A 16,303-nucleotide genomic window follows, 5' to 3' on the forward strand; every position below is an offset into this window, starting at 1 on the left:
ATTTAAATATGTAGACTATAGTTGTAGACATGTAATATTTATTTATGTTGATGAAATTACTAGTGTTTTTTTCAAACATATGGTGTATTTGCTAAAATTTGCTGAAAATAGCAGTGAATTAATAAAAAATAACCTATTAATTTAATTATAAACAAATCTTGGTTACAAGCATTTTAAAAAATTAACAGGGTGTTAATTTTCACATATGACATACAGACCAGAAATTTTGTCCATTAAATTTGAAGTGTGTTAAATCAAAATCTGCAAAATCGAGGATTTACTGTACTATAACACTTCTCATATAATGGAAGAAAGTTTTAATATTATACTTCCACATAATCCTTTCTCATCCTTTGTGCTATGGCTGCCATATATTTTACTTCTATGTATGTAGTAAACTCCAAAACAGTGTTGTCTTTTTATGAGAATCAGAAAATGACTATCATTTCTGTGACTCTTCCTTTTTTTTTTTTTTTTGTAGATCTAGTTTATACCTGGTATCATTTTCCTTCAGCCTGAGGATTTATTTTCCTTTAGCATTTATTTTCTTGTAGTGCAGATTTATTGGTGATGATTCCCTTAGGGTTTTTTTCCTTCCCTCTCTGAAGTGTTATAATCTTGCCTACAGTTTTAAGGATATTTTCACTGGATATAAAGTTCTAAGTTGACTTTATTTCCCAAAGATATTAATATTTTATCTTCTAGTCTGCATGTTTTGTTTTGTTTATTTTTTCTGGTGAAAAATAAGTGATATTCATTGTTGTTCCTTTGTTTGTAATATACCTTTTCTCCTTCCCATCTGACTGGTTTTAAGATGATCTCTTTATTCTGCTTTTCAGAAATTTTACTAAGATGTACTTAGATGATATTTTCATTGTATTTGTCCTGCTTGGAATTCTTTGAGCTTCTTGGATCTCTGTGTGGAACACCATGTTTGATATTCCAATTACACTTACATTTGACCATTTGATATTATCCCACAAATTATAGAACTGGTTCATACTCCCCACCTCCCGGTCTTTTCCATTTCTCTCTTTTAGTTTAGGTAATTTCTATTAACTTGTTTTTAAGTTAATTAATCCCCTTTCTGCTGATATTGTATTTTTCAGATCCAGTTTTCACTTGATTCTTTGAGATTTTTTTTTCTGATTTCCCATGTCTTCCTACATTATATTCACCTTTTCTGTTGTTGTTAAATTCTTTAAAAAGTTATAATAGTTGCTTTAAACTCTCTGTTTGCTACTTCCAATAATTGAGTCATCCATGGTTTGCTTCCATTGCCGTGTTTTTCTTGATTATGAGTCACATTTTCCTGCATTTCCCCATGTTTTATAGTCACTTAATTTGTATTTAAGACATTATGTAGGAAACAAAGCAGTGGAGACTTAGGTGTAATATTGATTTGCTTTATTTACTTACTGCAGAATGTAAGCTTTTTATCATGAGGGACTGATTATTTAGATCCTCCTTAAGTTAGGCTGAGCTTGGGCAGGGCCACAGCTGTAATTAGAGTGTGTTTTCTGTTATTAACCCAACTCCCAGCCTTTTGCCTGTCCTACCCTTGTGGTCTGTTCAGTGTTTAAGGTGGGAGGCGGTTAGGTACAGCTTCATAGATTTTTGCTTGACCTTTGGATTTAACCTTGGTAGGAATCCAGAATCCAAGCAACACAAGAATTCACAAGATTATGCAATTTCTCTCTACTTTTCAGTAACTTCTCCCGTGTTAATTTCTTGGAACAATGCAGAAAAGAGGTATGGGTGAGGCAGAAGAATTGCAACGCTGATAGATTTCTTTTTCATTTGGGGATCTTTCACATAATCCATCCCTCTGGCACACATTGTTGTCCTATGTTCAGCTGGCTTTTCCTCCTCTCTGCAGAGTCTCTATTGAAGGCTGACCTACTTTTCCAACTGCCCATACCCAGACCAGGCATCCACCCCAAGAATGGAAGCTTCTAAAGATCTCTGCTCAGCTCTAAACAGCTCGTTTCTCTGTAATTCAGTTCATCAGTGCTTCCTCTGTCTACTAGCCCCATAGAAACATGAATTCTATTTTGCCTGGACTTTTCTGGTTGACCATGGAAATGAAGGTTTTTTACATCCTAACTAGAAGCAGGCATACTGTAAAGTCTTTTCCTAAATGTTTGTAACTACACATTTGTCTCAAATCAGGAAGAAAATGCTACTGACTGACGACTGGCATATAAATACTAGAAGCCCAGTGCACGAAATCCGTGCACAAATATGGTCCTTAGGCCTGGCCAGAGATCAGGGCCCATCGGGCCTTCCTTCTGGCTGCCAGCTGGGGCCTCCCTTTCCCAGCTGCAGGCTCTCTGCCAGGGCCGCCTTTTATTTCATGCCACCCTCTGTTGGTCAGCACATGTCATAGTGAGTGATAGAACTCCCGGTCAAACTCCCGTGGGGACACTTTGCATATTAGCCTTTTATATATATATAGCTACTCAAGTATCTCTCATCTTAAAAAAATTAATCCTCTCTGACCCCATATCTCCCTCCAGCTATTGACCAAGTTATTTGCGTTCCTCTTCATTACACAACTTCTTGAAAGAGTCCTCACTTTTGCACCCCACTGTCTTTACTGGTGGAGAAGTTCTTCAAATGTGGAGTGATCTTTGGCTATCTTTCATAGTGAACAAGCGAGATTATAAGATTTGTTAGAAACTCTGAATGCATGTAGGGACATGCTAATTGGTTGATGACCAGCTTTTGTCCACAAGCTTTTTTGTGGAGCATATATAACTTTTTCCCTCTCAGAGATATTTATTTCTATAGATAATTAGTTTTCAAACTCTTTCCTTGGGTGTTAGGATTGGAATTGACAAGGAGGAGAGCTGAAAGTCACAATGTTTATTATGCAGATGTCTCCATAAACTCCCTTGTCTGGTGTCCGACTGTAAAACCACTATTATTTAATTTTGCCAGAGAATATACTACAGAAAGGATAGTTTTCAGAACATAGTGGAGGTGGTTGGTTCTGAAGGTTGAATACCCTCCCCAGATAAACTTGTAAACAATATTCCAGCTTTCATCAAGTAGTCCTTCTTTGACTTTTACAGTATCTGTACCTTCAGTTGTTGAGCTTTCTGAGGTTCTGGAAGGCTTCTCTTATCTTCTTCTGCAAGACTGTATCTGACTTCTCTCCACACTGCTTACATTATTTCCCACTCCGATGTCTTCTTCCTCTCCCCAGATACAGTGCTTTGTGGTTGAACTATTTCTTAGAGTCCTCAATGATGGGCTTTGTGGTTTTGTTTCACAGTCTCCTGGTTTGGGGGTGCTCTTTGTGAGACAAAGGGCCAAAAATTTCTTTACCTTTCATTTTAAAATTGAAATCCTTCACCTTTTAACCTATTCTGCTCTGCCTTTTATCTCCACAACCCTGCTGACTCTGCTTTTGTCAAGGTCACCAGTGATCTCCCCATTGCCAATCCATAGTCACTTCTGTGGATTCAGTACTCAAAGCCTTACGGTAACAGACACAGTGAACCTGTCCCTCAATTTAAAATGCTTTTCTTCTTTTGATTTCCATTACAGGATATTCTTTCCAACTTCCTCATTTGTTGTTCTTCCTCATATTTCTGTGTAGGCTTTTTCTTCTAGGTAATCTCTTTCTTTCCAAGACTTCAGTGCCATTCAATGGCTCATGGACTTTGGAGGAAGAGAGACTTGGAATTTAATTCTAGTTCTGCCACTTCCTAGGGATTTCAACTTCAGAGTTCTCAAATATAAAATGAAGGCCTGAACTGTTAAGATCTACCAGCTCCCTTCCAGCTCAGAATGGTGCATCAGATTGTATATGGGGACCAAAGGGAGAGTAGAAACAGAATGTGGGTATCAGCTGGGAAGTGGAGAGGCCACTTGGAAGATAGGAGTAGTTCACCATGTGACATGGGGTCAAGTGCAAACCAGTAACTGAACTTCATGAAGAGGAGCCCATCAAGTAATTTCCAAAGGTTGCAGCCTAAGCTGGCATAAAGGACAGGAGTGATGGTTTAATCACAAGACAATGTGATTAATTTGTCCAAACTCCTCTTTATACAACTATGTTCTGGTTGGTTACTCATTTGTACAGTGGTTTTCACCATGCATTTCCTATGGCACCACTTGGCTTCTGAAACAAATCCCTGTAAGATATTCCCCATCACTAACATTTTCCCCCAGTTGAACCATATTTTGCAGGAGATGGAAGTGGTAGAAAGTGGGCTCTATAGCCAGGGTTGCCTAAATATATAGCTTCCCCCCCCCCCCCCCCCATAAGAACCTTCAGTTACATGCTCTTCTTAGTTCAGTAGGGACTGGGTCTCTCCTGGAGCTGATGACGTATAAAATGTTCAGGTTCATATAGGTGAGCTCAGTGCTACTGACCACAATGAGTGTTTGGAGGGGCATAAGATAGAGTGGCACTCTGCCAACTCCCGTGAACAGAGCCTGTGGACCCCATTATCTTAGATGGAAGCAGAAAGTGGAAAGCCCTAGGGCAGATGATCTGTTTTGGTCAGATTACACCATTTTAGTATAGGCTGGCAGTTCTCTCCAAAAGACTTCCCTACCAGCCTTTGGAGCAATATTGGGCTGCAGGTGGGAGTAGATATATATACACTAGATCCGTACCAGATAATCCAGCCCACAAGTCATATGTGGACACAGTCTGAGAAGAAGTGTTGGGAATCATACAAGACACTGGGAGAATGTCAGGCAATGACAACTCTGATAAACCACTAGTGGAAGTATAAATTGGTGCAGCCCCTTTGGAGAATAACTAAATCACACCCAGTGAAGTTACATATTCACATATTGTAAGACCTAGTAATTCAATCCCTAGAATTAACATAAAGAAATTCTTGCTTTTTACTTCCTCAGGAGACAGGTACAAGAATGTTCATTGTAGCCTTGTTTATAATAGCAAAGAAATTAGAAGCAAACTAACTGTATGAATAAGAGAACAAATAAGTATATGATGTTACATTATTATAATAGAATACCCAACGCACAATAATTTAAATGAATCAAATGCAGCTACATGTATCTATGTAGAAAAAGTCTCAGAAACATAATGTTAAGCATAAAAAAGCAAGTTCAAGAAAAATACAATATGACCATTAATGATAAAATTTAATATGAAAAATATATACTGTATTGGTCACAGTTGTATAAAAATATACAACATCCATTAAAATGATAAACTCAAAATTCGGGATAGTGATTGTCTCTGATGTGAAAAGAGAAAGGGGAGTATATACAGGGCATGTTAATATCTGTAAATTTTATTTCACTAGCATTGTGGTGGATAATAACTGCTCATTATCCTTTGTATACTTTTGTTGCACGCAAATAATTGCTAATTAAAAAAAATTGTTGAGGGTGAGAAGCAAAGGCTAAACCTGAAGTTCATGAAGAGGCAGCGTTAAATCTAAGATTCAAGTCCACCCTGGGGTTGAGTTAGGTGAGGGACATGCGTGAACCCACCTGATGTTGACCAATTGTGGAAATGATTTTGTTGGGTCCCAGAAAATCTATTAGTTTTGGCTGTGTAGCTTCAGAACTCTACCTACCAATTTTTGGTTCTGTTGGCTACTTCTGCAGTTTGCCTTGTTGGCTTCATCCAGGGAAGAATATTTTTGAACCTTGCTCTGTCAACTTTTAGCCTTTACATGTATTTTCCACATGAGAGATAGTAGGTGAGGAAGGGAGGCAACATTTCTGGAGTCTCTATGCTGTGCCAGGGTCTCTGCTGGGCACTTTTTATGCGATAATTAACAAAAGTATCCCAACGCCACCATATGATTGGCATTACTATCTTGGTTGTACATATGAGAAAACAGATTCAGGGGAGTGCAGTAACGTGGAGCCCAGACGGGAACCCAGACTGGTCCTGGCACAAACCCTGCATGGTTTCGATTACATCTGTGGTGTCCAAAGTAGGCATAGGACACTGTGCTATACGCAAAGATAAAGGAAACCTATCTAATATACATAGACATCTATCTATCTATCTATCTATCTATCTATCTATCTATCTATCTATCTATCTATCATCTATCTATCTTCTGGAGCATAAATTGTTCTCCAAAATTTGTGAAAGAACTCAACATGATTTTCATATGAAATCAAACATTGTAGAATAGACTACAAATGCACATACATTTTTAAGGTGAAAGGATGTTAAAGAATTCTTTTGCTTTCAATAAACCACTTTAAACTATACCCGAGGACCCCACAGGTCCACTTTTACTTTCTTTTACTAGCAGGGGTACGCCAGAGGAAGCGGGTGAGAAGCACTGGCCCACTCTTCTCTCACAAATCAATCTGTTCCCTGACCTACTCAATTGCTTCAAGGTATGTTTTTGTTTTTTGTTTTTACCATCATTGAGACTCAGTATCTGTAGCCCTTTGGGTTCAGGGGTGGGAACGTCTGGCCTGCAGGCAATATAAGGCCCACGAAATCATTTGGTCTGGCCCTGCCAAGGCAACCGCAGACAGGACTCAAAATTCAATAAATCTAGAAGATTTTTTCATAGTAACATAAATTTATATTATGTGAATTATATTAAGCGAATGATGTTATAAATGTCCAAATGGCCTTTGGCAGTAAAAAGGTTCCCCACACCCCTTTAAACAATTGTTTCTAGAGATATTGCCTGGGCTCTCCTGTGTGGAAGAGGTCTCTTTAGATCAGCGGTTCTCAACCTGTGGGTCGCGGCCCCTTTGGGGGTCGAACGACCCTTTCACAGGGGTCGCCTAAGACCATCGGAAAACACATATATAATTACATATTGTTTTTGTGATTAATCACTATGCTTTAATTATGTTCAATTTGTAACAATGAAATTGGGGATCACCACAACCTGAAGAACTGTATTAAAGGATCACGGCATTAGGAAGATTGAGAACCATCAGACAAAGGAAACACTAACTTTTATGTGGTCTCATGCTGGAGCAGAATGTTCTACCTGTATGCCTCTATATAGTGACAGGACAGCCAAAAGCTAAATACTTCAGAGAAGGAGGTAGGCCAGGCAGAGCTGGGGACACACTCTTTGAATTACTGTTGGATATGCAGGTGACTTGAGTGGGGGTGTATCCAGGAGGATTTGAGGTAATTCCTTAGCTGTTTGTCAAAACCCCAGCAACAACCACAATAATAACAAGGACACTGACTATATGCCTGGCATTGTTAATTTTTCTAACAGTTCCATAAGGTAGGGGCTATTATTATATTCTTTTTTTTTAAAGAAATATGATTTTATTGATTTCAGAGAGAAGGGCGAGGGAGAGATAGAAACATCTACGATGAGAGTGAATTATCAATCAGCTGCCTTCTGCATGCTCCCTACTAGGGTTTGAGCCTGCAACCCAGGCATGTGCCCTGACTGGGAATCGAACTGGGACCTCCTGGTTCATAGGTTGATACTCAACCACTGAGCCACATTGCCAGGCCATTACATTGATTTTACAGATAAGAAACAAAGGCGCAGAGTCACAGAAGGCTGAAGGCAACTGACTCAGACCCCATGATATTATCCTTCAATCAACAGGCCGGAGAATAAATGCTCTGCTGTATTTCTCTTAATTTTATCATCAAAGCTTCTTGTATTAAAGTGAATAATATCTCAAAATGGAACGAATCCCAGGTCTTTCAAGCACAAAGTATCTGAAGACTTTTTCTCTTTTATTTTTATATTTAGAAAAGACTTTTAGAACTGTCTCTTGGTAACAACAGCCTATAATCACTCTGCTCCAGGAATCAAGCGGTGTGTTCAGAGTATGTCATTTCCCCTGTGACACTAATGGCAAAACCACGCTCCCAACCAAACCAGAAGATGACTGAGAGGGATAGAGAAGTGTGGTCTCTTGGTTTCCACGCAGCAGTTTGAGCCAAGCATTCTTGGCTCTCACTGCAACTTCTTAAGCAGTAAGCAAGACACTTAACCTCTTTACCCCATCTGCGAAATGCTGATGCTACCTCTTTACCTCTCTCTTTGTGAGGACTATTTCCAAGCTGAAGCTGATAAAAAGGCCATGAAGATAAAACGTGTAGAGGGCATATGTTCTCGGGGAACTGTTTTCCCTAGGGTTTAGGGTAGTGAATTGTGAATTGGATTTTTTAAAACTTAAAACCACCTATGAATAAAATTGTGGGAAACCCTATAGGATAGTGGTTAAGGGTGTGGCTATTGGGGTCATGATGCCCGGGCTTCTACACTTTTACAGCAGCGTGGCCTTCAGCCTTCTCCGACTCACTATCCCCACCTATATAATATATGTAATTAATATAGTTCCCATAACACCCTCACAGGGTAGGGATTATCATTTTCTCTTATTATAGCTGAAAAAAATATTTTAAGATATCGGTACATAAGAAGCCATTAATAAAAGATTGTCTATAGACTAAAATATGCATATGTATTTGCACATATACCTAGCAATTGCTTTCATTTAAGTATTCCACAGATAAGAAATAAGATAGCAGCATGCATACATGTGCCGTGAATTGGGTACATTATTTAATGTAGTATGGGAAAAATCACTAAATTTAAATATTTTAATTTTGTGAGTATAAAAAAAAATTCTACTGCCACTGACTACTCAATGTGAATTTGGGCAAATAATTCCATCTCTCTCTGAGAATGATTTTCCTTAGTGAAATGAGGCCAGTGGGTTGGATAAGACATAATAATTGTTTGACTTGTTGTTTTGTTATGCTTTGTTTTATAACTTTGCAAAGTTTATAAGAAAGGTGAAAATTTCAGTTAAAGATAGTGTTCTGGGTCTACACATTTTAACTCCTCCTTTTCTGTCCAAAATGATGTAGAAACAGCTAAACTAACATAATAGGAGAAAATGTTTGTCACTGATGGAAAATAGGTAAGGATGCCATATGCGTGCCAGACACATGGAGGAATTCCTGCAAAACTGGAGCTGCTGACATCATGGTGAGGGAAGGACCTGTCAGCCTGGAATTCCAGGACATGAGAAGAAAAGCCTGTGGTTGGTGATGGGAAAGGTGCTTAACATAGGGATCCAACATCTGCACCTGACCATCGCCCGTTGGCTTCTGTTTCTTCCCTACCTTGGATGTACTACTGGGTCTTCAGACTTTCCAGGGGAAAAAAGCTACATTATGTACATCTACATGTTCCTGTCTTCTTTAGCCTGGGATCTTCACATTTTCAACAAAGATTTACATGATGTCTGACAGAACTTACCCCAAAACCCAGTACTGAAAAACGTAGTTGTTTTTCTTTTGAGTCACTATACTAAGGAAATGTCTCAGAAGTTGGGAAAAAGAGGACCAATTTGGGGAATTTGAGAAAATTTCCCCTTTGAAATAAACTAATGTAAGAAACATACGACATTTCTAATTCATACTCATGATGAAGATATTCCATCTCTAACACAATATCAGGGACACACACACACACAAAGGAAAAATTCAAAATCAGGAAAATATTCATAGGATTGAAAGACATTTGTCACTTAAAAAATTTGAAATTGCAATAAAAAAATACAAAACATTGATGAAAGAAATGAAAAGCATAAATAAGTGGAAAGACAGCCTGTGTTATGGGATCAGAAGACTTAATACTATTAAGATGATAATAGGACCCAAAGTGATCTATAGATTTAATGCAATCCTTATCAAAATTCCAATAGCATTTTGCAGAAATAGAAAAACTTATCCTAAAATTCATATGAAATCCTAAGGGACCCTAAATAGACAAAACAATCTTGATAAAGAAGAAAAGTTGAAAGGCTCACACTTTCTCATTTCAAAACTTACTACAAAGCCATAGTAATCAAAGCAGTGTGGTACCAGCATAAGGAGAGACAAATAGACCAATAGAATAGAATAGAGAACCCAGAAATAAAACTTTGCATATCTGGCCAAGTCATTTTTGACAAGGTGTCAACTATCCAATGGGGAAAAGGCAAGCTTTTCAACAAATGGTGCTGGGAAAGTTATATATATGCATTTGCAACAGAAAAAAAATTGGACTCTTATTTTAAACCACATAAATAACTCACAATGAATCAAGAACCTAAATGTAAGAGATAAAACTATAAAACTCTTAGAAAAAAATAGGGCAAAAGTTTTATGACACTGAATTTTGCAATGATTTCTTGGGATATGACATCAAGTACAAGCAACAAAAGAAAAATTAAATAAATTGGACTCCATCAAAGTTAAAAACTTTTGTGCATCAAAGGACAGTATCAACAGAGTGAAAAGGTAACCCGTTGGATGAGAGAAAATATTTGCAAGTAATATATTAGATAAGGGATTAATATCCAGGCTATATAAAGAACTGTTAGAACTCAATGACAAAAAGAACCCAATAAAAATGGGCAAAAGACTTGAATGAACATTTTTCCAAAGAAGATATTCAAATGTTCCAATAATCACATGAAAAGGTATTCAACATCACTGATTACTAAGGAAATAGATATCAAAACCATAATGAGATACCATTTCACACCCATTAGGATGGCTGTTATAAAAAAACAAACAAACCCAGCAAATAACAAGTGTCAGAAAAGATGTTGAGATATTCCTTGTAGAGTATTGGTAAAATGTAAAATGTTACAGCCATTGTGAAAAACAGGATGGCAGTTCCTCAAAAAATAAAAATAAAAAAAATCAATCATAGAATTACCATATAATCCAGCAATTCATTTCTACATATAATACCAAAAGAATTGAAAACAGAAACCTGAACAGATATTTATATGCCAATGTTCATAGCAAAATTATTCACAACAGACAAAAGGTGGAAACAGCCCAAATGCCCATTGACAGATGAATGGATAAACACAATGTGGTAGACACAAACAATGGAATATTATTCTGCCTTAAAATGAATGAAATTCTAATTCCTGCCACAATATGGATGAAACTTGAAAACATGCTAAGTGAAATAAACCAGACAAAAAAGGAAAAATATGATATGATTCCTCTTATATGAGGAATCTAGAATAGGCAATCCATAGACATAAAAAGTAGAATAGAAGTCGCCAGGGGCTGGTGGGAGTTTCAGTTTAGGATGATGGAAAAGTTCTGGAGATGGATAATCGCACAACTTAATACCACTGAATGCATGCTTAACAATAGTTAAAATAGCAAGTTTTATGATACAAGAATTTTACCACAATAAAAAAATGCAGTGAAGCCATGAACAGTAAGCAGAATACTACAAAAACAAAACAAAACTTAAATTGGAGAATTATAGGACCAGAGTGAATTATTTGCCAAGAATTCAAAGAAAAATGATAGAGATTAAAAATTATAGTAGAATATAAAAGAGTTATTGGATAAATTCAAGACTATAATGCACAGACAAGAAAAAGTAATAATAAAAGAAATAATAGAAAAATTTCTTAAGCTGAAGAAGCTTATAAAATTGTCAGATGAAATAGCTCAAGTCCTGCACAAAGTATTACACAAAATAAGAGAACCCACACCTAGACATATTCTCTTGACTTTTTAAAAATTCCAAAGATAATGAAAAATAATTTTTACAAGCATCCAGGAGGAGAAAATAACACGAAGCAGAAAGCATTAAGGGGGCAAACAGGTTGTTTTACGTTGATTGGAAATATATTCGATAATGATAATACATGTTAGCTAAGTAATTCAATATAAATTATAAAACAATGTGTTGGATACTCAAGTGAAACATAGTGGAAAGTTTAAAATTATTTCTGTCTTCACAGATCAAGTAAACAAAAAAATAAAATATTTGATAACTTTAATATGATTTTATATAAAAATTTTTATTCATCAAAGTATGCATATTTTCTAACATTCATGGATGATAAACAAAATTTAATCATAAACTAGTCCACCAACAAAATTAATAAATTTTAAAAGCAGAAATTATATGTCACATTTTCTAAAAAAATGCAATAACTCTTGAAATTGAGAAAAATATTTTAAAAATTATGTGAAATTGTGAAATACTTTGTGAATCACATTAAATCAAATATAAAATTATAAATTTAAACTATTTAGAACATAATGAGAACAATACATGTCAGAGTATGTGATATTCAACAAGAATGAGATTTAGAATATAATTTATATTAATAATAACTTTTATTATTAAACAAGAAATGATATAATGAATAAACTTCCAATTCAAGGAGCCAGAAAAACAGGTGAAATAAAAAAATAAGAAGCAGAAGGAATTAATAGAAGTAAAAGAATAAAATAATAAATCACAAAACAAAACAAATACATAAGAGAATTGATGAGTAAATTTAAGAGACAAACCATTGAGTAATTTGAATGGGCAAATAAGAGAAAATAAATACCTTTACATGAATGTAGGAAAAGGAATATAACCACAGGTACATAAGAGATTTTGAAAACTAAAAAAGTGAGTTATAGAGTTAAAATATCAATACATTGGTAATTCCTACCACTTCTCAAGGTGAAAAATATGGTAACATAGGTCATATAAGAATTTAATATAAATGTCAAAGAGCTTCTTTAATAATGATCTAGGCTTAGATTGTTTTCCTCTGAGTGGTATCAAACCTTGAAAAAACACATACTTTTATATTAGTTAAGATATTCCACAGCATATGGAAAGACTGCCAATTCATGTTAACGAACTCACATAATCCTTTTACGCGTAGGCTGACAAAGATAGTATAAAATAAAACTCCTGAACACTCTTTTTTTATATATATATATATATATTATTGATTTTTTACAGAGAGGAAGGGAGAGAGATAGAGAGTTAGAAACATTGATGAGAGAGAAACATCGATCAGCTGCCTCCTCCTGCACATCTCCCACCGGGGATGTGCCCGCAACCCAGGTACATGCCCTTGACCGGAATCGAACCTGGGACCTTTCAGTCCGCAGGCCGACGCTCTATCCACTGAGCCAAACCGGTTTCGGCATGAACACTCTTAATATTAAATGTTGATAAGCAATATCTTCAGGCTTATATTAAATCAAATCCAGAAATATAATGAAAACATAAATCATAATAAATAAAATTTATTCCATGAATGTAATTTTTCACCAAAAAAATCATTTGATTTAAAATTTTCAAATGGACAGGAAGGACAAAGATAAATAAAGAAGAAAGCTATAATTATCTTGATATGGCCAAAGGGCGTTTAATAAAACATTTATTTAATACAAAAAATTAAATAAAATTGGAAGAATAATTCCTTAATATAGTAGATAAAATATATCTATGAAGTCAATATCCAATGAAGTACATAATTATGAAATACAAGTCATTCCCATTAAAATTTGAAAATTTTATTTGTAATAAGACACACAAGAAGATATAACAGCTATAAATATTGGAAAAGAGAATAGAAGTTATTATTAATTACAAATAGTACAACTATTTTAACTAAAAACCATTCCAAAATTAACTGGAAAGTATTGGAATCAATAAAATGTTTCATTAAAATGATGGAAGCCTGGCTGGTGTGGCTCAGTGGTTGAGCATGGACCCATGAACCAGGAGGTCAACAGTTCAATTCTCGGTCAGGGCACATGCCTGGGATACTGGCTCAATTCCCAGTAGAGGGAGTGAAAGAGGCAGCCTATCAATGATTCTGTCATCATTGATATTTCTATCTCTCTCTCCATCTCCCTTCTTCTCTCTGAAGTCAATAAAAACATTTTTAAAATATGGAATGAGAAATAAATTTATAAAACCAATAGTTTTTCCCCAAACCAGTTTTTCTTAACAATTTTGGGATCATTAGTCTTTTCTGATACAAACTATAATCTCTCTGACTTGCAAATTTTAAAAAAATCATTTAATGGAGCTCAATAAAAGCCCATGGACTCCCACATTACAGGTTAATTGCTCTATAGTAAGTGGTAATTTAAAAGATACAACAGAAAAAAATTATTCCCGCTGGGGGGGTGGGGGGTGGGGGTGGGGGGCGGTGGCGGGAGGGCGGGAAACTTTAAAGTGCCTAGAAATAAACTTAGGAAACATTGTATGACTCTGATCTAAAGAAAATATCAAAACCTTACTGAGGGACGTAAATGAGAAGTGATATATCCGTAAACAAGCTAGATATAGTAAAATGCAATGCCGTTTCGCTAACATTATTCATACAATTCAAATGAAAAATCGCCAGAATATTTTGGAACATGATAAAAATTATTTAAAATACACATTGTAAAAAGCAACAGACAAAACAAAACTCTAAACACCAGGGAAATTTTCACCCAACATTAGAAGTGAGGAATGACTAGTCTTCCAGATGTTAAAACTAATTAAAATATGTAATTTTGTTCTAACATGGGAACAGACAGAAATGCGGTGCATCAGAATAGAAAACCTAGCAATGTAGCCAAGTTTATGGAAGTGTTTAACTTTTCACATTGGTAGCAAATGATTATTCAGCAAAATGGTATTGGAAAAACTGTCTAAACACTTGGAGGAAATATGATTCATCTTGGCATTACACTGTACATCAGAATAAATTCTAGAAGAGGTAAAGATCTAAATGTAAAAAAAATTACAGAAAATACTATAAGTAAAGAGAGTCATAAAAGGACAATAACAGCCCAATCACAATTATGGTGCTAAATTTCTGAATAAAACACAGAAATAGAATTCAGCTCTACATTAAAATAATAATATATTACAACCAAGTGTAACCATAAATGCAAGAATGATCCAATATTAAAAAATATTATTAATGCATTTCACTGTAGTAGTAGGTCAAAGAAAAATATGATCATCTCAATAGATGCCAAAAATGCATTTGATTAAATTTAATATCTATTCCTGATTTCTTTCAAAGTAAGAGTTGGACTTCCTTGACATGATTTCATTTCCAATGAAACATTTAAAGTATTTCAATGAAGATCAGGAAAAGACATTCCAGGGAGTTTTTAGAAAATTATATGCAGTAATTTACACTAAAATAGTTAATTCTAATAGTACTTAAATTAACATTCTATCCTTTATTATGCTAATGAAGAAGCCTAAAAATTATGTTACAGTTTGTTACTTGCTTTGCAAACTGATGAAGCTAAGAAATCTTGGAAGAGCAAAGCACATGCCTTGGACCAAATCCAGAATCCAGAATCCAGAATCAGAATACTAGTTCTGCCATTTTTATCATTTGACCTTAGCAAGTTATCTACTCTCTAAATCTCAGCGTCATTACCAGTAAAATTAAAGTAACAGCAGGTAAGATGGAGCAAACTTGCCCCTGGCTATCACTCCTGCTGATTATAACAAAACTCTGAACAGAATTAAAAAGCAAACACACCAGGGCTCTGAGAAGGAAACAAAGCAGGTGGATTGAGGAGAGCAGTTAAAACCTGGAGGAATAACCCACACAAACAGGAGCCCCAATTTGTTTTCCTCTTTTTTCTCATGCCTTTCATCTGACTGTGGGTCTCAGTACATGGCAGTGGCCTGGTATGTAACCTAAAAGACCTAGAAAATCCCCATATTTCTGGTCGCTGATGAAAGGGCATCTTGTGGCTAAAAGAATGTAGAGGGAATCTCCATTTTTACTCCTTTTTTATTACTCCTGGCTTTGCTCCAAGGTTGGCCTAAGTTGAGAACTGTATGAGGCAATGTGGTGGCCAAAATGCCAGGAGAAACCCCATTTTTCTTGCTAGATGACTTGGAAAGAGGGGCCTCGGTGGGTAAGATAGGATTGAAGAATGCTGGAGAGGAGAGAGCTGGAGAAGGGGGTCCCTTTAATTCTGTGTATGAAGTTATATAATCCCAGGTTCATCTTGAACTACACATGTAGAGGATAGACCCAGTGCAGCTTAGCAAAGCCTTTGAAAATGGGACCAAGATAAAAACGACCACCCACAGAAGAAGTGATAGGACTTGTGGTCTGAACCCAGCCAGGGTGATTTCTTACTAAGCAAACAAAGACAAAAAATTCTCCAGAGGATTTGACTATGACTCAGAGTCTAAACAACATAATATCACAAACTTCTAGGATATAATCTAAAATTACTCCCCATACAGAGTACCTAGAATATGTGACCAATTCTTAAGGGAAAAGACAATTAAGATGGCAAATCTGAGCTATTAGAATGAACAAATAACTTAAAACAGTTATAATAACTATGTTGCATGAGGTAAAGATAAACACATGAAATAAATAGAAAGATAAAAGTTCTCAGCAAGAAATAAAATTTTAAAAGAACAAAATAGACACTTTAGGACTAAAAAACACAATATCTGCAGTAATAGATGAGCTCAATGGCAGAATAGAGATGACAGAGGTGAGAGTCAGTGAACATGAAGATAGATCAATG

General features: G+C 35.7%; 1 protein-coding gene across 1 annotated transcript in view; it reads right to left on the reverse strand.

Moving 5' to 3' along the window:
- Positions 1–16,303, reverse strand: part of ANTXR1 (ANTXR cell adhesion molecule 1) — a gene marked incomplete at its 3' end in the record, with an annotated part of 176,233 nt that overhangs the window by 129,392 nt on the left and 30,538 nt on the right. The gene's annotated exons all lie outside the window — the stretch shown is intronic.

This window comes from Myotis nattereri (genome assembly GCF_964212035.1).
Source record: "Myotis nattereri genome assembly, chromosome: 10".
Taxonomy (NCBI): domain Eukaryota; kingdom Metazoa; phylum Chordata; class Mammalia; order Chiroptera; family Vespertilionidae; genus Myotis; species Myotis nattereri.